We start from the raw sequence: 27376 nt of genomic DNA on the forward strand, positions 1-27376 counted from the left end.
GCCGGTGGATTTCCTGGCGCCGGTAATAGTGCTTAAAATCAGCAAATCTGCCAAGGCCATGATCTGGCGGACCCTTAAATGCGCCGGTAATAGCGCTACCACCGCATTTAAGGGTTACCGCCAGTCTCGTGATGAGGCCCTTTATCTAATGCAGCTGTTTTAGAGATACATTTTTCCAAGCCGTTCTGTCGTGCTGTTGCTTGTTGGCACATAAGAAGTGTCATGCTGTGCACTTCTAGTTTGACTATGGAGGTGATAAGCAGTATGGGTTGCATTTCTTCTTTTAACATTGTATTGTTGAATAGATTATAGCTTGCAAGGGTTGGCATTAAGGACGTGCATTTCATATTTTGTTGCGTTAATTGTTCCAGGACATCAGGAACAGATGTGTTTTGACTGTAGCACAAGTATTTAAGAGGGATTTTGCCTAGGTGAGACTGACACATGTCTTGAGTAAGTTCTCTGTAGTGAAAATGTTGCTAGAAATGTATATTTCCAATGCTGCCGAGTGTGTTACAGCATTGTTTGTGTTCTAATGTTTTGAGGTCTCTGAAAGCAATAATGTGTTTTCCTCCAAATAGTTCTTCGTAGTCAGTTTGTAGAACTGCTTGCATTCTGAGGTGAATTAAAGCTGTGCTTTCATCATCTACTAGGAGCACTTTCATTTGTTTCAGAATTCTGTGTACTTCAGTAGCAACTTCTGCTGATAATTTGTAGTATTCTAATGTATATGGTGTTCTACTGGAAGGAGCAGTATACGGTGTAAAGTTACACCTTCTATGTCGTAGCAGCTAAACCTGTGGGTTCTGTTAGAACAGCCGGAAGGTTGTTGTTTGTAAGGTTTTATAGAAATGTGCTGATTTTTTTAAATTAAGAATGCTTTACCAGAACCAGCTACAGCACTTAAAAACAGGAGCAGAGGTGTATCCTTTGAACAGCTACAAAATGTTGTTATATGTTTAAAACAATGTTCATTTTTTCCGTGATGAATGGTGAGTAGTTAATCATTTAGCTGTGATTTGAGCACTATCAAGTCTTCAGATTGTTTAGTTGATACATGGTATGTTCTACCTCAGTCATGCTGAAAGATTAAACATATCAAGGCTTACAACCACCTAATAGAAATACGCCAGTCACAAGGTCAAAGTTACAAGTGTATTTATTAGCAAGTGGCCACTTGGTTCTCAACACCGCACAATGTGTGCAAGCAGACACTGTGAGATGAGAGACTACTGAACATTCCACAAGTACACATACTTGTACACATTCTTCACAGCCTTGGACACATTGTCCAGCCCCTCTTCATATAATACACAATTTAGGGTTTGTGACCTAACTACATAACTAATTCATATTTAAACATCATTGCATAGTTTTCTGTTTTCCGTCAAACAATTCACATGTTTTCCAAATACAAGACACAAGGTAACATTCCTCATTTTACTTGCTTATATTTGTCTACCATTTGTTCTTGAGTTTAAAGTCAGCTAGTTCCAATGAGAGAAAACAAGGATTTTCTGCAGAAAAGCATTTTCAGCTATTCATTATTCTACTTTACTGGTTGAACAGGGAATGCACTGTTGAAACAGATGGCATCTAAATTACTGATTAGTACAGCTTTTGTTTAGCTTCAAGGTTCTTCAGTGCAGGATAAACAATTCACCCTAGCAGATTCAAAATTCTTATCTACGTTAACATTATAAAGCAGCACCAAGTTCATCTTGATCTGTTGAAGCTGAAAGCACAAGTTCTGAACATGGTACAGAAAGCAGGAGGCAATCAAAATGGCGGACAACTCAAAATGGCGGCATAGTCGGCCTGTTTATGGTTAATTCAATGTGATATTACAGTGTGATGCAAATGTGCTTAGGCCAATATTTACTATCAGGTGGTATTATAGAAAATAGATTTTCACAATGGATATTTCTGCTTCATTTAGAATTACTGGTTCTCCAAGTGGTTCTTGGCTTCCTGTAAAGGAAGGTTGACTGCCCTCAGGAGTGTCTATATCTAGTAGAGCTTCAATGACTTCCTCTTGTTGGAATTCCTCGCCTAACATTTCTTTTTATTGGTTGAAATTGACATGTGTTATACTGCTTCATTTGCTTGGAATGCAGTTTCAAATGAGTCATAGTCATCCAATAATTTGTATTTACCTTTATTTTTAAATTTATGTCTGCATTATTTGCCACACTTATGTCTTTGGAAGTGCAAGATTTGTGTACATACGTCACTATGTGTTGTTTCTGAAGGGCTGTCACAGGTAATGTATTTTTCAATAAACTGTATAAAACAGTGGCATCACTGTCATGGCCAAATTTGGGAGCATCATTTATCCACAAAAGCATGTGGATGTGTGGTGCTACTCTGGATTGATATGTGCAATGGATTGATATTCTTTTCTCCAAAAGAAGTGTTCCACATCTCAAGCAGAGGGGTAGTTGTATTGCAGATGAAGTGCAGCATGGCAATGAATAGATAGTGAAAGTACTTTGATACATTGACAGGGTCGAGAGAACAGAGTTAGTCTTGTGTTTTTATATATATTCCCTCTTTATTTTGGTTTGCAGTAAGTAAGAGGTTGTACAGGTCATCCCATGCATATTTTGCACAACTTAAAGTAACAAACCCTGTGGGTGGGCCTAGGTTCCCTAGCATACAATGCATATCAGTGTGAGATTGGAACCAGTATTCTTTTGCACCACACATGTTTACCAAGATATTTGTGATACTTGACTGCAACACTTCATTTTTGTCTTTTATCTTTTGAAACAGTTGGGTTGCAGACATGTTTAGAAAATGAGAGCCTGTTTTTTAATGTGTGTGCAACTCCACAACATGGAGTTGCTAGTTTACTTTCAAACAGGGGTTGGAAAATGTATTCTACATTTTGTCTGAATCTGGGGTCTTCAGAATATAATGGTAAAGAGCTATATTCTGATGCAGTCTAATGTGTGTATCTTTCATCAAATCTTCCTCCGTTTCCTGTAGGAAAGAGTAGAGGAAAAGAATGTGCTTCTACACTTTTGCCCATATGCTCATTGGGGATCCTTTGACTTGACACATTTGATATGTTTCCAATTCATCTTCATTGGTGTCTTTGGAGTGTACTGGGTGAATTGTCTTCTGGTCTAAAATGTTGGTGGCAGTAACAGAATCTACATGTTCAAATTGGCCAGTTGCTGGTGAATATTTAATTATTTGGGTATTTCCTCTATGTTTATATCTTTGTGGTATTCACTGTTTTCTTTAAGATATTGTGTGGCTTGTCTTTCTTTTTTAAGTTGACTAGTTGTTGCCAAATGTTTTTGTCTCTTGTTGGTACACCATTAACTAGTACAATCAAAGATTGATCTATTGGCCTAGGGTTTCTACATTTTCTTTAAGATCTAATGACAAATATACTACTTTGCCATGGATGCCTTTTAGTAACTCAGATGGAGGCAATTTGGCCGTTTTTGGTTGAAGGCTTGAAATGGGTGTCCTGTTTGGATTGTAACGCACTCATACAAGTTAAGCTGTTGGAGAGCCTTTGGAAACAGGGATATTTCTAAGTTATTAGTGACAGGACATGATGGCATTTGGTTATTGTCAAGCTTTGCATTGCAGTACGTGCAAACTACTGAGAGGTCAGTCATTTTGTATTTATTTTCTGCAGTTAGATATAAAGCTAAATCAAACCATTGGTAGTCCTCATTGTGCTCTGTTTTGTAGGCCATATCTACTATTTGTGTGCTCTTTTTATAAAAAGGTTTGCGACAACAGACACATGCTTTGTCTGGTATTTTAGCAGATGTGTTTTGAAACATAGCTATTTCTTTTCTGTATGTGCTTTTTAGGAGGGTGGTGTTTGTGAGGCATTTGCTAATGTTACTGAATTTTCTAAGTCAACTTGAGTTCCAAAGTATTTATTTTGGATGTGCTGTATTTCTCAAAGTAGTTCTTTGGCTGTTCCATGTAGGAGAATGTTATTTAAATTGTGCAGCTCTAGAGTAGGACTTTTTGCATAGCACAGTCTATGCACAAGATTCTGTATAGCGCAATGAGGTATTGCTAACATTTTGCTGTGGTGGAAGGTGATTTTGCAAGCAGTTCCTGAAATGCAGGCTGATGAATTTCCTCACAATCCAGTGTGGATGCACACTGGACAGGAGTCCATGGTTTGTAAAGTTTTCATTCTACTTTTGACTTTTATTTTCACATAGTGATTGAGGAATTGTTGCAAAGATTTGAAGGATTGTTGGCATACGTTACAGATTGAGCTGCATGTACATTTGTACACTGGATGGTTTGTTTGTGACAAAAGAAGATTTGGTTGAATTTTTTTGGGGGAATGTATTTCTATAAGGGTTTTTTATTTGCCATAATGGTGTCCCTTACAATTTCATGCCCTCTGCCATTACTATCTATGCCATTTGGGTTTTGTTGTTCTTGTTTATAAGCTTCTTCATTCAGATATGGTTCTGTTCTGCTTGTGTGAATTCATTCACCCTTCACAGAAGTTTGGAAAGGTATCTATATTGTCATTGCATATGTTTAGACGTGCTTTTTGTCATGTGTTGATTCATTTAGTCAGTGGTTTCATTCTGTTTACAATCAATATAAAACACTTTCTCTTTAGTACAGAGGTATTCAAACTGTGGGTCGCGACCCCCCAGGGGTCCGTGGGTGCATCCCTGGGGGGCCCCGAGAGCTCAACATGAAATATTAAAAAAAAAAAAAAAAATTAAAAAAAAAAAAAAAATTCTTTTTACTTTTTTTTAGATTGGAAGAAAAGAGCAGGGGTGGCTCACATGGTCGGGCTGAAGCATGAAACTGTCTCAGGCAACAATTAAAAAGTGGCCCGCAGTTGTAAATGGATATTAATTCCTTTAGTCACAGACTGGGCTTCATTACAACTATGGCGGTATGGTAACAATGGTGACGGTAAGCTACCGGCACCGTTGCTACCGTACCGCCATAGTACGAGTTGTGCTCGCGGGCTCGTTGGATGCACCGGCACCGTTAATAACGGTGCCGGTGCATCTGAGCTCCCAATTCCCACTGAGCCCTATGGGGCTCAAGTGGGAATGGGGATCTACCGGTACCGGCACCCGCGAAAGGGCAATTATCAGGTCCGCCTAGCTCAGCATGACCCAGTAATTGCCCATTCGCGGGTGCCAGACCCGTATGCAACTCTGGCGGCACCCGTGCCGGTTTTACCGGCATAGCTACCGCCAGGGTTGTAATGAGGCCCCACTGTTTCAATAGTACCCAAGGGGGTGTTTTGTGTTAAAATGTAAGTAAATTGTGATATATTCAGCAACAATGGTCAAAATTACTAACTGTATAGTTAAGTAACTCATCAAACTGGCTCACATTGGCCAAGATGGTGGCCCATTTTGACTGGCCCACAGTAGCATTTTACATTTTTGGTACAGGCATTGCCCTTTAGGCCAGTCCGAGCCTGGCGGCTCATCCATAATGGTGAGGGGGCGCCCAGCCAGTGGCCCCTCACCCATTATGGAGGAACTAAGGAGCCAGAACAGTGAGCACTCACGCAGCTGCTTTTTCCATCTGATGGAGTGCTCCTGGGCTGGCTGAACTGTCAAAGGGAAACAATGGTTTCCCTTTGACAGTTCAGTTTAGTTCCCCAGCCGCATATGCTCACTGAGCCATGCAAGTGCTAGGGCGTTTTGCTTTGCTAGCATTGCATAGCTCATTGGAAATGCTGGCTGGGGCACTGCATGTCTATATGTCCGAGGGGGAGCGCCTGCGCCTCCTCGCACATACGGACAGAGCAGCGTGGAGCAGGGCGTTTCAGCACCCACACGCAGGCCAATGCAGAAGGTACGTTTATGTTCACTGTTTTTATTTAAACATGTGTATGTTATGAGTGAGTGTATGGTGATGGATGCTCGTGTGAATGATAAGAGTGATTGCTGGATGAATGTGCAGCGCCTTGCATACACACATAATCATGTTGATTGTGTTAGGCCCAGTGCGGCCTAGGGGACAGGGATGGTATCTTTTTACTGGACATCTACCATAGATGTCCAGTACAAAATGTCATGCCTGCCCCCTGGGACCCCCAACACCAATTGCAAACTGTTTGGCTATTTACCCATTTTTTTGTTAAAAGTATGCTCTATGCAACATTGTAACCCATTATTTAAAAATAATTCACAGGGGAAACCCCCCCCCCCCCCGAACCTCCCTTTATTGGTTCGGGCTCCCTCACTATGCTCTGTCGCTATGGCATTTTTGGGGGAAATAGTTATGCCCCTCTACTTAAAAAAATCACCAGCCGCCACTGGCCCTCAGACTGTGTTGGGAATGGGATGGGGGAACCCAGGGACTATGGAGGGAGCACAATGGGTGGGAAACATGGGATAGTGGTGGGAGCAGAGTGGGGAGAGCCCAGGGTGTGTGATTGGGGGGGGGCGAGACCAGGGACTGGGTAGGAATGGAATGAGGGAGCCCAGCGACTGTGATGGGAGCAGGTGACAGCGTGCAATACATACTGTCCATTTGGCATTTCTGGGGGGTCCCGACCTGCCAAAATTTTGCTCAGGGGGGCCCCGGCCAAAAAAGTTTGAAGACCACTGCTTTAGTAGAAATGTGCTGTCAATTAGAGCTTCGAGGTCTAGTCTTCTGCAGTTGTTTTTAAGGGTAGATGTGACTTTTCAGCTATCTTTATAAGATTGTGAAGAACTCTATGGTGGAACATTTTTAAAAAATGTAAATGTTTTACTGTGGCTACTTTAACATTGATACATATAGTGTTAGGTTAACTAGTAGGTGTGCTTTTGTTTGTACATTTGTTTTTACTTTTTGCTTTTGCAAGAGGGGCCTTACTTTAGTCATTGGTAGCAGGTTTTGTTTTATTGAGCGAGGTGACTAGCTGTTTTGTTTTAATGTTTTCAATACATTGCTTCAGAGGTGGATGACTATACGGCTTGCATTTATTCGTATATGCTCTTTTTTTCTTTGTTTTCTACAGAGTTGCTTTTTAGTAGGTATTCTATTGTGTATGTTGGAAAAAATTTAATTTGGGATTGAAAGTTGTGAAATGTATCTGCATGCATTGTGCATGGGTGTTTGAGTGTGATTATAGAGATGAATGGAGTGCTGTGTGATTGTGCAGTGGGATGATAGGTGTGGCTGGGGATGTTTTAAGTAAGAGTATGTACAGGTGTGATGGGCTTGGGTTAGTGAGGAATTGAGTGGTGGTGTTGAATACGTAGGGATGTTTTAAGGAAAACAGTGGGTGTTATAATGGTGTTGTTTGGATGGGAATAGAAAGAGTGTGAATGTTGCAATATAATTAGTAAGAGTAAAATACATGTTGTAGATTCAAAAATAAAACTTCTAGGTTAATATATAGTGAAAGTACATTGTTACAATTAGAAATATAAGCATGCTACATGAATGAACATACTTTGTAGGATGTGAAGAGTGTTCTTTTCTCAGCAGCTGACTTAGGCAAGCTTCTGCTTTCCTGTAAAAGAAAGGTAGTGGGCATATGTAGTAATCGTCAAGTACCTTTAGTAAGATAGGTTGTTATTTATGAAGGCGGAGGAGTTGTTTGGAAAAAGTGTTCATAAAGTTGTGTTATGGATGTTGTACCAAAGTATGTTAAGTATGTTGTTATAACAATTGGAGTATGAGTAGTGCTTTTTGGGACATTTAAAGGAACAGGGCAAAAATGGATGCAAGAAAAATGTGAATGTCTAGATTAATTTAGTGCTGTTGATTTTAAGGAAAGCAGTGCTGTGTTTGTGGGGGAATGCATTTGTAATGTGTTGTTAAAGAATAGTGAAACTGTGGCCCACTGATAATGCAATAGCAAATTGTTGTTGCAGCATTGTTTGGTGTCTTATAGCAGAGGCTGGAAAAAAGAGTACTTTGTATGTAAGGTGAAGTGTTTTATATAGATATGTTGGTGGTATACACAAATGTGTGAGCAGGTGGAGAATGGTGGCAGTGTAAGGGATGCAATGAGTGATGTTGGAAAGTGAGACATTTATATCAAATGAAAAATGCTAAGCGTTTAAAAAGGTTTCTTTTAGGAACATTTTCATGAAAGAAAAAAATGCATATGTACATTTATAGCAGCACTGTGTGAAACATTTTTGTAAAAGGAAAGAAACACAGATGGAAAAGATGTGTAGAACATTTTTAAGTGGCCTTGTTGTGTGGAAGTTTAATATGTTGGCAGTACTTGTATACTTGCCAATCCGATGCATTCCAATATGTAGGTGTTAATTAAGGTTTGGTTTTTGTCTTTGTATTGTTTGAGTTGTAGTTGCACTTTTTCCATTCAAAAACAAGTCAGAGCGCAGCGAAAAAAGTAGGACACGGACACCCTGGACAGTCTTATGGTCCACCAACTATTTACTGGGGATTAACAAACTATATACAGCATATCTATGGTATCAAAAATAAATGTATTTATTAAAGAGTTGGGATATCAGAATGGGAATCATAAATAGGAGAAATTGGAATTTCTATACACAGATCATCAGAGGAGGGAGGTAGCGAAGTTTCATCAAAGCATTTTTCATTTAGACTTTGGGAATTTGATGGGAGTGATTGCTTAGGGAAACAGGGACAGGTACAAGAAGGACCGTTATAATCACATTTCTAATAGCATGATTTAAAAAATAATTTAAACGTTCCTTAAAGTCATTTTAAGTTCATCCAATTTTGCAGACAAGATCAAGATTTCATTAGGTACAGTTGGGATAGAGATTGTCTTTATGATTATTGGGATTTTCCATACTTAAATTGGGGTGTTGTTTCGTCATGTAAAGTATGTGCTATCAGAAACCAAGATATTATTATTTCAATGAGCTGTGTATACATTACATTATTTGTTTATATTAAGAGATGTATTGTTTACCATTAGAAGCATTATCATCACTAATTCCTTCTTTTGGGTAGTTTGCGACCAACCACTCAAGTGTGATTGCCATTTCTGTTAAAATGAAAGAAAATAGTGCCTTTCGCTTATAAGACATTTTTACATAATGAATGTTAATAATACAGAAATAAATACAGTGTATTTACTATTTGGTAAGAGGTTTTTTGGAATGAGCACCTGGTGTATGTGAGTCTGTATGAAGAGTTGTAATAAGCGGTGTAGAGTTATGATTTGTGCTTGGTGCATTCCATTATATCGTGTGCTAAATTAAAAACTAATGAGTACATTTTCAAATGATGATTTGCACAAAAAGGTATATTTGGGTGTAGTAAATATAAGTAAAGTTGTTTTATGCTGTTTTATGTATATGTGTTTGTTGGTTGAAGGGTAAAACATTTTCTTTTGTCACCTGTGCTTTTGGGCTTTGTGAATGCTACCTTATGTCCGCGGACTTTTGTACTGTTCATGGACTCTAGAGCTGCTTCATTGATGGTGAGTATAATATAAGGAACTTGTAGAAAATAAAGGGTGCACTTGTAAAAACCTATGAAATTCAGTGAAAAAACTTTGTTCAAGGGACGTTATGATTAAGTTGTACTAATAAAAACATGAAATTCAGCGAAAAAACTTTGTTAAAGGGACATTGGGTTAAGTCGCACTATAAAAAAGTCAGTGAAAAAACATCTTCCTACTTCTACTCTCCTGGGACTGCATCTCTCTGATTCTGAAATCCCTCCACTGGCTCCCCATGGCTGCAAGGGTCAAGTTAAGACCCTCTGAATAATTGTCTTGGATGGAAAGCTCAGGGGCAACACAATGCCCTTGGAAACAAGACGACCCTGAAGAACAACACAGGTTTGATCCCTGTGTCCACTCTTAGAAACCTCTGGGTATTAAGCGCGTTATAACTAACCTATTATAATAATTATAGTACTCCAGAAGGCTTTCTGGAGCCGGGGCCTGCACTATCTACAACACTCTCTTCCTAAAAACTCCCCCTCTACAGTCTTCCGCTCATCCTCCTCCAACTCTCTGCGGGTGAGCCGCTTTCACAAACAGAGATTTGGGGGTAGATCTTTATCCTTTTCAGGTGCTTCCCTCTGGAACAGCTTCCTGCCTCTCTCTGTCTTGAGCCGGAGCACTTAAATTCCGGAAACTCCTCAAGATATTCTTTTCTCCTCCTCTTTCTCTCTCCCACTCCCCTGCTAACCTCCGTTTTTCTCTCTGTGCCCTCATTCTCCTCCCTGACTCTGTTAAATTTTTGCTGACTGCTTGCCTGGTTCACCTCCAAAACCTACAGGTCCCATGGTCCCCCCTGCCAGTCTTTTGCACTTGTCTCCGGGATGCTGCACTTTGTTCAACATTACTGCACTTTCAGCTTACATTCCTTGAGCATGGCAATCTCTCTACACTTAACCCAGGGCTACTGTACTGTTCCCTCAATCCCCTCCTCATCTCTGTCTACATGCATGCATGACCCAAATGTGCTAGGTCCAGTTAGATGTCTGTCCTGCCCCCCCCCACCGTTTTCCACCCTCCCCTCCCGAGCTTGGTCTCAACTTTACCACTTCATGCACTTGCACTAGAAGAAATAGTGTCAGGCCTAGTATCCTAGTTTTTCTGTTTAGATCATTCAGAATCTTCAAGGCATAAGAATGATTACTGTATTGCCTTGTTATCTTCCCACCTTGAAGTGCTTTGAAGCACTTAACCTTGGTATAAGCACTATATAAATAAGCAATAAATAAATACATATGCAGACCCACAATGCATACAAATCAGAGGCACATAAAGGGAAACTAAAGAAGAAAGAAACAACATCACTAGACAATGTCAATAACATTAAAGTTCATCAGTTGAGGACTGCTTATTGAACCATTTATGTGCACCATGAGCTGAAACCAAACCCCAAGCAAAGTACTTGAAGCAAATAGAAGAAGGTTATTGTCTAGATATATAGCACATTTTCAATTTTCATATTCTGACTGTCAGTTAACAAAACCACCTGGTCTAGATATATCAGTGATGAAAAACAAGTGGGCCAGATATGTGCTGTTATCAGTGATATCATCAATGGCATTTGTGATGTCATCTTTGATGTCCCGGGTGTTAGTCTTAGCAGTGGTGGCGGGAGTTATGGTTGCTTAGTTTATCATAATTGTTAAATATCTGGGGTTTTTCGGAGTTACTTGCAACCGTAACATTTCTTTAACAATGTTTTTTTCTGAATTTGATTGGTTCTTATTAGAGCAACTTAACCACAACGTCCCTTTAACAATGTGTTTTCACTGAATAGATATTTGTATATATTCAGCGTTATTCATTGTTAGACAATCTCATGAGAATTCCCACAATAATAAAAAAAAGAAATGCACTTAAATGATATTACTAGGTTGGTGGAGATGTTTGCCTTCAGGGTGGATGAGGTGTGGATGAAATAGGACTAATTGTGGATGTTTGATGTCTTGGCTAGTTCTTTTGATTTTGTTTTAATCATTTTCAAGAAATGTTTCTGTTCTTGTGGTGATGTGAAAAGATGCAACATTATTGAAGGATTTTGATGTGTAGCACAGGAAGAAATGTTGTTAAAATAGTGTAAGTACGGGTTTTCTAGGCACACTGCTTCAGGTTGGTTTTGGGGAGACCAAAAAGGAGGACATGTGTACATAGTGTGCAGGGGTTGGGAAGTGTTTCTAATTGCATGTATTTTTTGTCTTTTTAAAGGAATCAATTATGTGTCAGTGGGAAGTCAGAGCACAGGGGTGCCCAGCTGCTGACTGTGGTTTATACTGAGAACTTAACATCACAATTAGATTTTCACAAGTTTCAGTTTCTGGGTAGTTCAAACAAGACAATCTCGTGAGAACAAAAGGGGTAGATGAAAACACTTTTGAAAATGTCTGCTACAACAGTGCAAATCGCAAACATTTTGGCCTTATCCCTAATTGGCCATCAGTGTAGGCCATAGGCAATAAGCCATGCCCTTTTACCCTGATGGTTGCATATGCGATGTATTTGATGATCTTATCTGTGATGTTGTCAATGTGCTCATTAGCTCCACAATGAGGGCTCAAGTTTAAGGTAGTTGGATTTCCAACACTTGACAAATTATATTTTGATCCGAAGCCTGAATCACCTGCAATTCGACTGTTTGCGTAATTCGTGTTTGGCCAAACTTGCATTAGAATCAGTTGACAGATTCAGGTTAATCTCATGACAATTTAATGCTGATGAAATGTTGTTGTAAAGATTGGGTTGAAGAGGCCAGACCTTTTCCTGCTAGCGCATGTTCAAAGCAAATAATGTTGAACAATAATGGTATATTACTTGTGTATGTGGCAGTACTTGTATATGAGGTACTCTGCCTCATACACAAGTACTGGGAAGAGATAGAAGTAAATGGATGGAATGCTTGATTTAGCTACCTGTGATATTCATTACTCCTATTCCTACTCTTCCTCATCCCAGTACTTACCTATGAGGCAAGGAGCCTCATACGTCAGCACTGGGACAAGGAAGAGGGACGTGGAGTTAATAATGTTGTAGGCCATCGGCTTGTGGTCCATTGTGCTCTTTTGTGTCAGTACAGCAGTCATAAGCATGCCATTTGAATGTGCAAATATGTCACATTCCGGTGGTAGTTTCGAGTGGCATGAACTGGGGCTGTGGAAAGCCCTTCTTTTAAGTCATCAGAGTTTTGACCATTTCTGCTGTCCATTCTAACTTATGATTGCCCTTTGTGCTTCCTTGAGGCCCTTTAAGAGGGGTCTTGTGTAAGCTGCATAGTGCACAATCCAGACCCTGCATAACCCCAGGAATTTCGGCATGTTTTTTACTGTAACTGGCTAGGTGTGGTGCGCACAGTCGCTGCCCTGCCTAGTATGATTCTTTTGCCAACTGCTGAAATAAGCTGTCCCAAGTAGTGTACCTCAAGCTGGCAGTATTGGAGCTTGGCCTTGTTAACCTTATATCCCTCATGGGCTAACAGTTGCAGTAGGGTAATGAAGTCTTTAGAGCGGTTTTGCTCACTTTCACTACACACTAACACATCGTCCACGTACTGGATGACCATGCGGGGCACATGGATGTTACCTAAGTCTTCGTGCATTATCCTGTTGAATATGCTAGGGCTCTCATAATAACCCTGGGACAAACAAGTGTGCTCATAGTGAATTCTGCAAAGTGTAAATGCTGTGAGGTACTGTGAATCTGGAAGCAATGGTATCGAGAAGAAAGCATTCTTTAAATTGACCACTGTGAAATGTCGCTTCTTTGGTGATGCTTCACAAAATGGAGGCAGTTTGTACTACATCATTGAGGGGTCAGAGATCCTGGATCATTCTCCAACTATTCCCCCCTTGCCTTTTTGAGAGAGTATATGGCTGTATTGCAAGGTGAGGTAGAGGGCACTATGATCCCTTGGTGCAGTAAGGCCTGTATTGTATCCTTTATCCCTTCTTCTGTCACCCTTGATAGTCGGTATTCTTTTACTCAGGATAGTACTGCTCCATTCTTTAGTGTGATCTTTACTGGGGTCCCTTTTTTTAGTAGCCCTACATTGTGTGGGGTAGTTGTCCATAACTGTGTTGGCAAGTGTTCTACATCACCATTGATGAAGGGAGGTTGTGTGACAACATACATTTGGGGGCTCTGCACTCTCCTGCACTGCACCATGAAGTCGCAGTGGATGCAAATCTCAAGTATTCTTTCCCTATCATCGTCATTGCCCTCAAAAAGTTCTGCATCTGTCAATTCTTAGAGGGGACAGTGGGATAGATAAACAATAACGTGCACCACTTGCATCCATGGCTGTCTGTGCAAAGAACAACAATCCTATTGGCAGATACTAACAGCCCTTGCGGATCTAGGGACAGTATGCTGCCTGCTACTAACTCCGGGGACACTACAGAGCAGAGGATGAAATCAGTTGGCACTCTCAAACAGGCTTTGGTAATATGCAGCACTGCTTGCACAAGCACTGTTATACCATAGATGAACATGTCTGAGTCAACAGGGATGCCTTGAGCCACTACATCACATGCCATGGCCTGTATCACGAGCATCACCCTCCTTGAGCACATGCCTGGCGTGGCACAGACAATGCATTGTCCATGAATGAGTTCATCATGTTCAACTTGCTAAGCAGATCCCTGCCAAGAAAGTTGACAGGAGAGCCCTCAGAGTACAAAAGGGAGGTTTGTACTACCTTTCCTCCCACCTTTAAATCTAAGTCTTTTGTATATGGAACTGTTAAAATAGCCCCAGAGAATCCCTGCATGTCGAGAGTTTTATCAGATAGCGGGAAGTCACCTTCACTGATGCACGATTTCTCACGGCCTACCATAAAGATGAACTGTTTGTTTCCTATCTCTGCCCCCACCAAGGGCTCCTCTTCTGGGTTAAGGGTCATCAGCAGTACTGGACTTGCAAGTGCTCTCTGTGGGCTGTCCAAGTCCAGATAGGTGTCTGCCCCTGGGAACGAGAAAGGGTTTTCCCCATTACCATAGCACCTTGAAACTGGGCCACTGTGCCATTGGGTGCACTGCTGACGATGTTTGCATTCCCTGTCTGCTGTGTGTTGTTGTGGGGCAGGTAATTCTGCATCACCTGTGGAGGAAATCGCAGTGCTGTAGGGCCTGGGATCTGCATGGGTAATTGGGTGTAGGTTTGATGTATGTCATTTTGTATTAAAGTCATTCTGTGTGTCGGCCCTTGAGAGGCCCCTTGGGGTGGTGGACCATAGTTCTGCTGGCCATAATTATGTCATTCCCTGTCTGTTCCTGCACTCCCTCGAAAAGTGCCTCCACTTCCCACAGTTCCAACATTGCCCCATTCCTCCTCTGGGTCCCATTTCCCCAAAAACCCCTCCCCTTGATCCCCTAAACCCACCTCTACCTTTCTGTTGCCCTCCTTGCCATTGCAGCCCAAATAATTGCAGGCTTCCGCCCAACTGTCAGTGTTCTCCTTCTATCCACACTGCATCTATTCTGGCATTTGTGAAGTTAGGTGTGTACCCCTCCTCATCCATCTGTGTGGATGTCGGTCCTGAGGCCACCACAGCAACTTTTGCTTTTTTGTTTTGCAATAGCTTTGCTATCTCTGCCTGTTGCCTCTGAGGCATTTCTTTCTCGCACTCTTTTATTCTTCTACAAAGATACACTATAATGCTTTGAATTTCAGGCCACCCCTTTGCCTCTACCCCCACAATTTTGTTGAGTGCCTTTTGCACTTATTGGGCAGACCTTGTTTTACTATAAAATAGAAAAGGGGTATTGACTGATCCCAGGCATTACCCATGTCTGCCCTTCACATCTCTTGGACCGTAAGAATGATATGTGCATCGTTATCATCACCCATTGTACACTGCACAATGGACTGTAAATCTGGTCTGTACGGGAATGCTCACTGCAGCGCGTCCCATACATTTGCTCTAATTTTGTAGAAGGATGCTGCATCATGAACATTGTTGCTCAGGGTTACTCTCGGGTACCACCCTTCACCCACACATCGGCAGCCTGATCTCAGACAGAGGCCACAAACAAGATTTTGTTAGCTCCTACTGCCAAGGTTACCCCGGCCGTTTGCTTTTGGAGAGCATATGTCCACTTCCCCGTGCCCACTGTAAGGGCCGGGAGTGACTTTATTATGTTGTTTTTGCCCATCTGTGCCCATGATATGTATTGTGACCTCCCTATGCCCTTGTGTATTAAGGTCATTTGCATTTTCACTTTGCTCTTCCCCTCCTTTGGCACACTTCTCTTTTTCCTCGCTAATGCCATCCAGCCAAACCTCTTTCTCAACCTACCGTCCCATAATCTCTCTACTCTAGAGGTAAGTTGAGGCACTTGCGTTGCCTCCCCCTCCTCATCGACTGTGCTCCACTCATCTTGGTCTTCCCTCCAGGAACCAACTTTCTCATAACCCAGACTGTCCACATCAGAGCGATGCTCTAAGTGCACGCTTGTTATGAGTGCGTTGTCTATCCTGAATAAAAAATCTGCCAACTTCCATTCATCTGTCCCCTGCTGCACTGCCGGGTCTGTCTTGGTCATGTCACATGCTGCTTACAGTATGGCTACTTCTGTGCGTGTTGTTGCCAGTGCTATTTCTAGGTCTTGTGGGTTAACATTGGTGTGTGCTCTGACATTGTTAGGCAGAATCCTGTGCAGTTCCCTTAGGGAACACTGCAAAAAGATTAAGACTACAGGAGTAAGCAGTAAACCCAATTGGTAGCAGTCTGCACCACCCAGATTTACCTGGTAGCTGTGGCTGAGCAGTCAGACTTCTCTCAAGAAGAGTAAGGCAGTGTATAGAGTATACACAATAGGCCTAAAAACACAGTAGAGCAAACAAACACTGACCAGAGCGTTGCATAAAAAGTATATAATTATTTATTAAAAACACACTTTAAGCAATATACTACCACTCTAAATCAAAAGCAAGTTAAAACACAGTCAGGTAAATTACACACACCTCCCCTAATAACTATTAGACAAGTCAGAGTTAAAACACCACAATTTGTTAAACAGATGTGAGTGCATAACCTGATGGCACTCCAATAGTTAAAGGGAGAGAAAAAGGCAGATCATAGAAATAGAACAGGTCCCAACACTTTTAGCAGTTCTCACCAAGGGAAAAAAGGCAGTTTACTCGGTAGAGCCAAAGTTCATAGGCCAGGCTCACGTTAAATGGAGCAAAGCGAATTGTGCCCAGGATCACACGGTTTAAAATGCACTAAAAGTCTCAAAAGAGGTTGGGGTGATTCAAGAAGGTAAAGTTAGAAGGTCTGGGGCCAACCCAGTTGGCAAGCCAAGGATTTAAGGGTCACTTTGGGCAAACCGAAGAAAGGGAGGCCAGGCAGAACACAGTACCTTAAAGAGAGAGGAATCTCCAGCGGTGGCAGTTGTTCCTGGCAGTAGTTGCAGTTCATTGTTTCGATCAGGGGAAGAGATGATCTCATCGAGGAGGAAACGTGGAGTCGTTGCACTGCACAGGGATGAAACCAGCCGCGGAGTGCATCGATAAAAGGTGTGTTCCTTTTATTTGCGGTCAAAGTGGTGAAGCTTGGCTATCCGGCCGCCGGGGTGCTTGGCACGGGCGATTCGACCAAGAGACGTCTTTGGAAGGCGAAAAGGGCGAACTGGTTGGTCCCACCAGCTCAGAGGAAGAAGACTTGTCCAGCAGAAGATCTTCTCTTGTCGTCGGGAAAGTGGTGAGGTAGTTGCAGCAGGGCTTCACCGGTGGTGTCGTCGTTGCAGATGGCTCAGCTTCTTCCCTCTTTGGATTCTTAGGTCATGTGGTGACTTCTCAAGTTCCAGTCCCAAAGGTCCTGCTTTTATGCAGAAAAAAACCCATTCAACAGCCTAGCTGTCACTCAAACATGCTAAGTGGTGAGCCGGGCGGCTCACCACTGGCCCAATCAGAACAGAGTGCGACTTGAGGAGAAGCCCGTCAAAAAGTGGAACAAAGGACTCGACCTTGGTCAGAGTTACAGAGACAGACACGAACACCATTTTAGAAAAGAGTTCTGGCAAAAAGACTCAACCATGAATTTAATAAATAAATAAACCGGCGGTATCTTTAATATTGCACCATAAAGTGGTGCGTTTAAAATCAATGAGAAAATCCCATAGGAAATATTCTGGTGGAATATTTTGCGTGGTAACCACTGCCACCAGCCAGAAACTCGACAAGGGGGGACTGGACAGTGCCCCCTTGAAAACAGACCCAGGGGCAATATAATGAACCTCTTCCAGTACTTCCACAATATGATGGTTTGTACTGGCCCTGTTCACAATTTAGGACTAGTAAAGTCAATGGTGACTTTACATGCCCTGGGAGACAGTAGTCAGTCCCAGGGTATGGAGTCTATGTTTGGGGGTCACTATGACACCCCTGTGTTACTGCACTGAGGGTGCTGTGTAACACACATATAAAAAATAGATGATACCCTCTGGAGTAAAAAGAAAACCCCATAGCCCATAAGCACACAAAGAGTCAAAGACATACCTCAAATCATGCCTAAGAGTGGGAGGAAAAAAGTCTCACTCTTAGCAGGAGAAAAAACAAACCCCAAAAATCCAGCAAAGCTGCTGGGGGACTCACTAGGTTTGGGAAATTAGCCTTATAAGAGAATTCTCCCTAACACTCACCCCCTCTCCCCCCAGGCTAAGGGACAGGAGGATTGAATCCACTCCTGGATGAATCCCATACCTCTAGTCGGTTAGAAACACCCTACAGAGACCATCAGCATTTTGGTGGTGACATCTTGACCTGTGTTCAATGGATACATCAAAGGTTTTCCTTTGTAAGCTATATGACCTACAAACCCTTTGAGGAACATCTTCTTTTTTAAATCTATAGGGGATCTGGTTGACCAGTCCGTCAGAAGTTGGTACAACTTCTGAACCTGTGTTAGGCTTTTTCAAGGGGTCCTTATAAAGGATTCACCTAGATCTAGAGGGGCCTCCAAGGTTCCTCACCACCTCTGTTGGTAGCATGTTGGATCTCAGGCCTCTTGGTTGGAGGGGTTGGGGTGAGGCATTGTACCTGCTTCCCATTCCTCTTAGATCTTACCTCATCTACTTTAGGAGCTTCATTCCAAATACTAGGATTTGAGTTGGAGCCTTCAGTAGAAGGTCCAACAGTCTGAAGGTTTTTGGCCTTAGACTTTACTTTTCTGGTTTTCTACCAGCAATGAGAATTACCAGTTCTCTTAGGCCTAGGTAAAGTCCAGTTGGTCTATCCACCTCTTCCTTAGAAGCAAGGGGAGTCAAAGACTCTAAAACTGGAGGAATAATGATGGAGCTTGGTTGGGCTCCCATTTCCCTAACATTGTAGCCTGACATTTGCCTGGGTTAGAGGTCGACTCACTAACACCAGGACTTGTAGTGGGGTTCTCAGTAGAGGTTCCCACAGGCTTAGAGTGGTCCCTTAAGGTGACATCTCTAGCCAATTTGGTTAGGTTCTGTGTCTCCATACTGGGAGGCCTAGGGGTACTGGATATTACTCCTAGAGTTTTTAGATCATTCTCCAACAGGACTCTCCCAGGCACCTCAGTCTGAACACTGACAGGGATCCTCACTGTCATGTATTTACACTGAATGAGGGCTGGTAGAATAGGAACCATCTGGACAGGGCCTCCAGAATTTCTAGTGGGACCTTTGGGTGCCTTAGCCACATCCTCAGGTTTGAAAAAGCTTTCATCCACTACTGTTCTGCTAGCCCCAGAGTCTCTCCTGGCAGGAGTATCCTGGCCATTGATGAGAACACTGTCCATGTAATATATTTTAGAGTTTGCTGGTAGGGAGTCATAGATTTCCCTATTCTGGCTGCTAACCAGACCCATAGGCTATAAGGTTACAACTCAAGGGGTCTTCAGCAAAGACTTCAGAGTGAGCACTAGCCACTTGTACTTCCTCCTCAGGAGTGAAGGCTAAGGAGACTGTGCTGATCCCTGCAGGTTTACCCTTACATCTGGGATCTCCTTTGATGTGGTCAGTTGCCTTACAGACATAGCATGTTCCAAATGCTCTCTGGAATGGTGGCTTGTTCTGACCTCCTTCTGGTTGGTGACCAGAAGGTACACTAGCCTGATGGGGTTTCCGTGATGGCTTACCCTGGTTATTTTGTTGTTCGTGGCCCTCTTTGGTATGGGAGGTATTAGAATTCTCTGGATTCACATTTGGTGGCTGCTTTCCCTCATCCTTTTTCTGAGTGACCCCAGAATCATTGTGAGTGACCCTGTTGGCAACCCACAAGTCAGCAGCCTTCGCTAGTTTCTTGGAATCTATTTCCTTTGAATCAGCCAAGTGTTGTCTGAGCTCAGGAGAGCAGGCATCATAGATTGACTCCAACATAACAAGATTTCTCATTCCCTCATAAGTGTTCACTCTGTAACCCTTAATCGATCCCTCTAAGTTTTTCAAACTTTCACTCACCCAGGTAGCCCAAAGGGTACCATCTTGCTTTTTGAGGGTCCTAAACCTCTTAAGGTACTGGGAAGGGGTCTTCTCAAATCTAGCTATTAAAGCTAGCTTCCCACATTCATAGTCCATCCTATCCACCTCCCCCAACTCCATTACCACATCAGATGCAACAGGGGGGAGCCTAGATAACAACCAAGGAAGCAACTGATTCCCTGTGATGTCCTGGAGACCATGATTATACTCAAACATAGCCAACCAATCCAACACATCCAATTTAGGTTCATACATACCCACAATCTCTTTAGGCATCGGGTCTTTTGGGACTGGAACTCCTAGAGGATCCGGGGAGAGAAGTATTTTCAACAGACAATTTCATCATCTCTAGCTCATGCTTGAGCGCCATTTCTCTGAGCCTTAGTTCTTGGTTCCTTTGTTCAGATTGGGCACTAATTCTTTTGAATTATAATTCAAGTCTCATTTTTTCCAGTTCAATGAATTCAGGACTTAATGTGGGACCTGACAAAGGTCCAGTAGACACAGGCTGAGGTGCTAGAGCAGGCAGAGGGCCAGTGGGAACAGTTACATTAGTTTCCTCTTCCTCTTCCAACTCCACAACAATACTATCATTAATTTGATTCATATTATCCTCATGACTGTGGTTTCCATTTGCTGGGGAGGTAGGCCCACTACCCAGACTTTGATTCTCTAAAAATCTCTCTATAAGTTCAATTTTCTTGCCTTTTACAGGAAGATCTTTATGTCTACAAAGAACTCTTAAACAATCAGCAGTTCTGGCAAAAAGGGACTCCTGGCTGTAACTTTCCATAGTTGACTTGTTAAAAAAATAGCTTTAACAGCGCTAAACGTTGTGGTTTGTTGCACTAAAGTATCAGAAGCAAATGTATACTCAACACAAATCCCACTGCTGTACACCAGTGTTAGGCAGAATCCTGTGCAGTTCCCTTAGAGAACAATGCAAAAAGATTAAGAGTACAGGAGTAAGCAGTAAACCCAATTGGTAGCAGTCTGTACCACCCAGATTTACCTGGTAGCTGTGGCTGAGCAGTCACACTTCTCTCAAGAAGAGTAAGGCAGTATATAGAGTATACACAATAGGGCCAAAAACACAATAGAGCAAACAGACACTGACCAGAGCTTAGTATAAAAAGTATATAATTATTTATTTAAAACACACTTTAAGCAATATACTAGCACTCTAAATCGAAAGCAAGTTAAAACACAGTGGCCCTCATTACGACCCTGGCGGAATACGAAAAACGATGGCGGAAATGTAATACCGTCGAATACCGCCCGTTGCGATCATGACCCGTCACCGTAAAGTACGATGCGATTAGCGACACCGTAGTGAACGCCAACGCTAACTGCACCAAGTACGCGCACGCGCGCCGTGCAAAACCGCAATATCTGCCATGGCGCAACGGTACGCGAATGCTGACCCCAGCAGACATTCACCTAACGCCATCAAGCATGGCGGAAAGTACCATTCCGCCATGGCGAGAACTACGGCATCGCGAACCAACCGTAATGGCCCTACTGAGTGCCTGTAATCCACTCCCTGGCCACATTGCACAACTCCTCGTAGGCGCAATGCAGTCACACCATGCAACCAGTGAAATGTACAAGTCACCCATGCATGCCAACGAACAAATGCATGCAGGGGCCCCAAGTGACCTGTGAGTGGCCATCCACAATTGGCAACACACCATTGCCGTACTGATGCAGCACAGGCATCTGAAGGTGCAAGTACACCAAAATGAACTGAAAATTCCATGACACAAAACAACAAAAGTCCCCCATCGCTTGCCACCAGTGTAAATCAACATTCAAAGCAGTAACCTGAGGGAGACTGCACCAGCCCTGTACACATGCCAGTAGTCAAACCAACCATCAGCATAAGCACGTACCACACAACTGTACCCAGAAGCCGGAACCCAATGCAGAACACCTCACAATACATCGCGCCACAAATCGGAATATGCCACATTACTAGCAAAGAATAACGCTACACGGTTAATATCTGAATATAAATTTAATGCACATCAAAATCACCAAGCCCATACAGCCATTTGAACATAAACTCACAAATGATCAGCATTACTGTGGGCTGCATCCGCAATAAATGACCAGCTTCCCCATGTGTGACGCCCTGTACCTTCATGGCACACAGGGGCTACATCAACGTCCAAAAAGGCAACATGGAAGCGCCTAGGACCGCAGAGCCGTCCCATGAAGTAGGCACTAGTCCAGCTGGAAGCTAGGTATGCTGCACCTAGCCACTAGTACTGCGTAAGGGCATGTGGGCCATTGGCGATCGTCCCATAAGATCGTAATGGTGCTCCACTGATTAACTCGAAGCTGCAGGTGTCGACTGTAGAAGCCATCTGCAGGAGTGGCGTACAGATGGCAGCGGCAGAAGGGGAGGAGATACCTGTCACCCAAATGAAAAAAATGATAGTATGGGCATCCGAACTCCATATGCATTACTCACTTCATTCAACACACCAAACCTACAACCATATGCATGCTAGCCCACTCATAAGGATCAATTGCACCCAAAAATCACTTGCGAATCATTACGACACAAATCGAGGTGAATACACTATTTCAAACGAGTGTCTGTGTGCATGCGCCTGTCAGAACAGGATCCATCAGATGGGATCATCAACGTGCATAGACACAAGTGATTGAAGGCGCGTCGAGACAGGGAGGGTTCAACAAGGGCAGACAGACGATGGTCCCACTATGGCAGCCTTGCATCACATAGCGCAGGGGAAGGGGATAGATTCCAAATAGCCATGTACATGGCAGACTCCCAATTAAATCATCTTTCCATGCATCCATTCATCATTCCCTCATCCCGTTATGAAAACGCCTGAATATTCACTCACATAACATTCGAAATTTCCATTGAGTCTGTGCGTAATGCAGCCTTCAAAATCCACTGTGCTCCTGCCCGGATTCCTTGTGTAGTGAAGTCACATGTATTTGGGAACGTCCTGCCTTATCGTCCACTACGCTATAGCGCATCCCATTCAAATCATATCAATCATTGCATTCCCGTCATGGGCCCTGTCCCAAGGACATTCAACAATAGAACGTTACATTTCCAGTCAGACCTGTGGGCGTCTCCACGCCGCTAGTTGAAAACCGAAAGCGCTGTCCTTCGAATTCCTAATTTGCAACATCACGTTGAAAAGGCATCTGTGAACGCTTGTATTCACAAATACATCTATGCAGTGCGGCTGTGTGTGAAAATGGTAACTGGCCTCAATCACTGATGGGACTCCCCGCCGTCGGTGAACGTCGGTACAGTGCTGCATGAGGGTCCACCGTTGATCGAGCACTACATTCCACTGACCCTTCACAAGTCTGCTCGCGAATGCAAATATAGTATGTGCAACAATGGGACCATAGCAGAATAAACATATAAACCAATATTCCACAGCCATCGGGATTAAGAACATGATTGCAAATGCAAGATGCCATGCGTCGAATTGCAGCGTTGTGTGCGGGACGTGCTCGCACGAAAGGCATTGCAGCTGACACAGGTGGAATGAATCACCACAGGTGAAGGCTATACAGCCTGAAAACACATAAATTGCACACCCAACCCCCTCCCCCAACCACACCCACTCCAGAATGCTACCGGCAGGACTAGCGATGTTGGGCCTGGGGGACCTGATTGCACTGCAAGTACTCCAACTTCAAGAAGAAGACGAACGCCAACTACTACAACAACCGGCCGCACAGAGGAGACGCAGGAGGAGGAGGAGGAGGAGGAGGAGGAGGAGGAGGAGGAGGAGGAGGAGGAGGGCAAGGCATGGCCAGCAAGCCCCACCAGCACAGCCACTACCACCACGCAGGCAGCCCGCAATCCCATGCCTCCGAGCTAATCCGTTCAACCTCACAGCTGAGCAGATCCACACCCTCTACCGTTTGGACCGGGACACCATAACCGCCATTGTCGACATGACACACGCTGACCTTGTCAGCATGACAGATAGCCCAACCGCCATCCCACCCCTACTGAAGGTGGTGTCTGTACTCCACTTCCTGGCCACAGGCACCTACCAGCACACAGTCGGACAGTTGCATGGCATTTCACAGCCACTATTCTCACGGACACTATTCCAAGTGCTTGATGCCCTCCTGAAGCACTCAGACGACTACATCACTTTACCACGCTCGGAGCAGGAGCTTACAAACACAAAAGTGGGATTCCATGCACTTGGCGGCATACCGGGTTGCATTGGTGCCATCGACTGCACCCATGTGGAATTGGTTGTCCCACATGCCATGGAGGCCCAGTACCGCAACCGGAAACAATATCATTCTATGAATGTACAAATGGTGTGTGACTCCAACAGGATCTTTACACATTGTTCTGCCCGATTTCTGGGATCAACACATGATTCTATGGTCTTGCGGAACTCTAGAATACCACGCTACATGGAGCGACACGCAGGGCGCCGATCCTGGCTCCTCGGTGAGTCTCATTTAATGCATGAGTATGTGGGGTAGGTGATGCGTGAATGACCTGGCAGGAAGGGGGGGGGGTGCGTACGTAGCAATGACATTCCACAAACATCCTTTCTTGTCCACATACAGGTGATTGCGGGTATCCACTGAAGAGATGGCTCCTTACACCAATCCGGAACCCACAGGACCAGCATGAGGAGGACTACAACCATGCCCACTCACGTACCCGTGTGGTCATAGAACAGGCATTCGGCCTACTGAAGGCTCGTTTCCGCTGCCTCAGCAGGTCTGGCGGGGCACTCCTGTACCGCCATGAGAAGGTGGCAAAGATGGTCATGGCATGTGTCATGCTACACAACATGTGCGTACGTAGGAATGTGGCCATGCCCCCCGACGCAGAACTGCTAGCACCTGAAGATGGTCATGATGAGGGTGGGGATGTGGCAGCACCTCAAGGGGTCCGCGAGGCACAGGAGGCCCGTGAATTACGTCAGAATCTCATAGATGCATGCTTCTAGCACTCACGCCTGGTGGCTGTTACATGGACACGGGACTTGTGGCACTGTGTGTGTCTGGAACATGCACAATGTGGACTGTACGCCAAGATAGGCCTCGTACACAGAGATCAATGTCCACACATCTCATTGGATGAATATGAAGAATTGTATTGCAGATGTGAAATGACATTACACACCCAATCGACCCGCCACCCAAAGAAGCACAACACACCCCCTCCACCCTCCTACCCCCCCCGAACACCAGTGTCCAATGACGCTCATTGTCAGTGGGCAGACGCTATTGCAAGCCCCCTCTCCGGGTATCAGGGGCACCCCTGCCTGTGGAGCGCCGGTTCATCCCAGATCTACGTTGGGGGCTGCCCTGGATGGAACTTTCAACGGATGATGTCTCTGCCTGCTCACGTCCATGCATGTCCCTAAGGGTTTGTGAGAGCTCAGTGAGCACACGGCGCACAGCGGCAAGTTCACCACATACGTCTTTGGACGTCGCATGCAGTTCCCCCCTCAGGCTCTCAGTACTTCTCTCCATTTGTGCCCTTAGTGTCTCTGTACTTCGCTCCATTTCTGCCCTAAGTGTCTCAGTAGATGTTTCAATGGCTGCCTTAGAACCCCCACATTCATCAGCATGCTCCTTGAGGAGCGTGGCCATTTGCTGCTGTTGCACTATCATCTGCTCGAGGGACTGTTGCCTCTGCTGGGCCATGCCCATTTGCGGTGGTGTCACAGAGGGGCTGGACGCCTCATGTTGCCTTGCAACAGGCCTTGTGGGGGTTGGCCAGTCGTCGTCTTGTGGGTGCCCCTGCGTGGTTTCCTCATGGTGTACGGGATGATACAAACAGGGGGATTGAGACCGGTCATGGATGTGTCCTACTTCGGCAGCACCGTTTTCTGTGTCGGAGCATGCTGGCATGAATGCAGTGTCACCTAGGGTGCTGCTGCCACCAGAAGCAGTGCCTTCTGTGGCATCCATTGTGGGGACCTGTGGTGCTGCTGTTGTGGACATGCTGGCTGCTGGGGTGCCTGTTGATGTCCCCTCCAGTGTGCTGCCACTCGATTCGTGCTGCTGCCGTGCCTTGATCCGTGCAGCTGAGGTGGAGGGTCTTTGGCCGTTGGTCTTGGCCCTCTTTGCAGGTGTGCTGGTAGGGGTGTCCTGAAGCTCGTCGTTGGAATCGGACCCTGTGGTGGAGTAAAGGAGGGCGAGCGTTATTCATGGGTCTGTGGTAATTGTAATGGCAATTGTATCACAGGCATTGGGGTGGTACCTGGGGGTGATTTGGGTCAGGGCCTTGGAGGTGGTCTCATTTTTGTGTGCATTGGGGATGCAGTTATTTTGCAGTCTGCAGTTAGGGTGTGCATGCTGCACATGTAGAGTGTGTTTTTGGGATTTTTAAATATTTATTTATTTAATCTGACTTTTAAGGGGCGCTGTCATGGCAATGTATGTGGTCGTTCTCCTGAACATGTGTTTCTATTGCCCTATGGGGACACATGGTACTTCACATGGTTGGTAATTGTGGATTTGGCATAGTTTTATTTGGGCCACCCACCTGATTCTTCTGATGTCTGCACTCCTTTCTCCATCCCTCCGACTCCCTCTATGTTCTCCATTCCAATGGTGGAGGCACAGATTTCTTCCCAGGGGGTCAACTTGATGGGTGATTCCGATCCTCCCCCGGTAGCTGTGGCAATGTTCCGGTTGGCAGAGAGTATGCTCCGGACGCGTATCCGTAGGTCGTCCCATCGCTTTCTGCATTGCTGTGGGTTGCGGGGTGCGGTCCCCACCGCACTTACCCGCTGTGCCACCAGCGCCCATATGGCCTTCTTGTTCGCAAGTGCCGTCCTGGTCATTTGCGTAGAGAAGACGACGGCAGCATTCTCCTGGAGGGTCTCTGTGAGCACGGTGAGTTCCTCGTGGGAGAAGTGGACCTGCCGCTTGCGGTCGAACGCTTTTTTAGCAACTTTTCCCATATTTATTTTTTTGACTGGGGTGGCTAACGGGTTGGGATGTGTCTCAGGGTCGGATTTTTAATGGTTGTGTTGGGATTCTGATTTTATAGGTGTACGGCGTGCTGTTTCCCGTTCCGGCCCCATGTTTTTACTTCCGTTTCCGTATATTTACGGTGACCGTATTTTGCGCTGACCGCTCATTACGGTGACCGCTAAAATGGGTGGCGGAATTGCACCTAGGGCGACGTACGACGGCGGTAAGGGGCGTTTTGGGGTCATTTCCGCCATCGCGGACTTTGCACTTCCGCCATGGCGTAATGCTCGTGCCCGATGGGTCAGAATTAGCCGCACTTTCCTCCATCGTGCAGTGGCGGAAACGCTATTTACGCTATGGCGGTCATGTCAGTTAATTTCCGCCAGGGTCGTAATGAGGGCCAGTCAGTTAAAGTATACACACCTCCCTTAAAAACTATTAGAAAAGTCAGAGTCAAAACTCCACGATTTGTTAAACAGATGTGAGCGCGTAACCTGATGGCACTCCAATAGTTCAGTTAAAGGGAGAGAAAAAGGCAGAGCAT

Source organism: Ambystoma mexicanum, chromosome 7p, assembly GCF_040938575.1.
Source record: "Ambystoma mexicanum isolate Mex_15411 chromosome 7p, UKY_AmexF1_1, whole genome shotgun sequence".
Classification (NCBI taxonomy): Eukaryota; Metazoa; Chordata; class Amphibia; order Caudata; family Ambystomatidae; genus Ambystoma; species Ambystoma mexicanum.